This window comes from Myotis davidii, unplaced genomic scaffold (genome assembly GCF_000327345.1).
Source record: "Myotis davidii unplaced genomic scaffold, ASM32734v1 scaffold924, whole genome shotgun sequence".
Taxonomy (NCBI): Eukaryota; Metazoa; Chordata; class Mammalia; order Chiroptera; family Vespertilionidae; genus Myotis; species Myotis davidii.
This window is the reverse complement of record NW_006294764.1, coordinates 556,245-556,854: the sequence shown is the minus strand read 5'-3', so window position 1 is coordinate 556,854 and position 610 is coordinate 556,245. Positions and strand designations below refer to the sequence as shown.

Genomic DNA, 610 nt, shown 5'->3' with positions numbered 1-610 from the left:
CGACCTGCGGAATGCGGGGCGCTTCACCTGCAGAGGCCGCGCGGCCCACGTACTCACCAGCACTGAAGCAAAAATGGCAAATCCAGTCAAGCAGGAAGGAGACGCACGAAAAGCGCGCGCGGCCTCGCTGCGCTGCTTTTATAGCCGGTATGGTTCTCGCGAGAGTCAGAGCGGGTCGGGGTGCGGGAGGGGGAGAGGGGAGGGGGATCTGGCCGGAGCCCAGTCCGGATCCAACGCTCCCAGCCGGAATGACTCAGCGCTTTCCCTAGGGGCGGACTCGGTGCCCAAAGTACCAATCCCCCATACCTGCCGCCCGTGGTTGGTGGGGAGGGGAGGTAAGGGGAAGCATGCCTTGCGCTCAAAACCCAAACCTGGATAGAGGGTCTCGCTGCTGCACCACATTTAACCGCTACGAGCCCTGCGAGCTATCCAAATGTTCCCCTCGGGCCCCCACATCCTCTGCCTTAGTGTTGATCCTCGGTACCCCTCAGTGCTTAGCCTGCTTCGTTGTTCTAATTACAAGATTGCTGCTTCCCTCTCCACCCATCCCTTCCACTACGTCTGGAGGGAATATTTTTGAAATCTGACCGTATCACTGCTCTGATTTGTG

General features: G+C 59.3%; 1 protein-coding gene across 1 annotated transcript in view; it reads right to left on the bottom strand.

Annotated features, from left to right (window-relative positions):
* The window catches only part of PRDX1 (peroxiredoxin 1), a 12,671-nt gene extending 12,510 nt beyond the window's left edge, over positions 1 to 161 (bottom strand). Inside the window, exon 1 of the mRNA XM_006779322.2 lies at positions 58 to 161. The gene's annotated coding sequence lies outside the window, so the exon portion shown is untranslated. The remainder of the gene's footprint in view (positions 1 to 57) is intronic.
* Between the last annotated feature and the right edge of the window lie 449 nt (positions 162 to 610).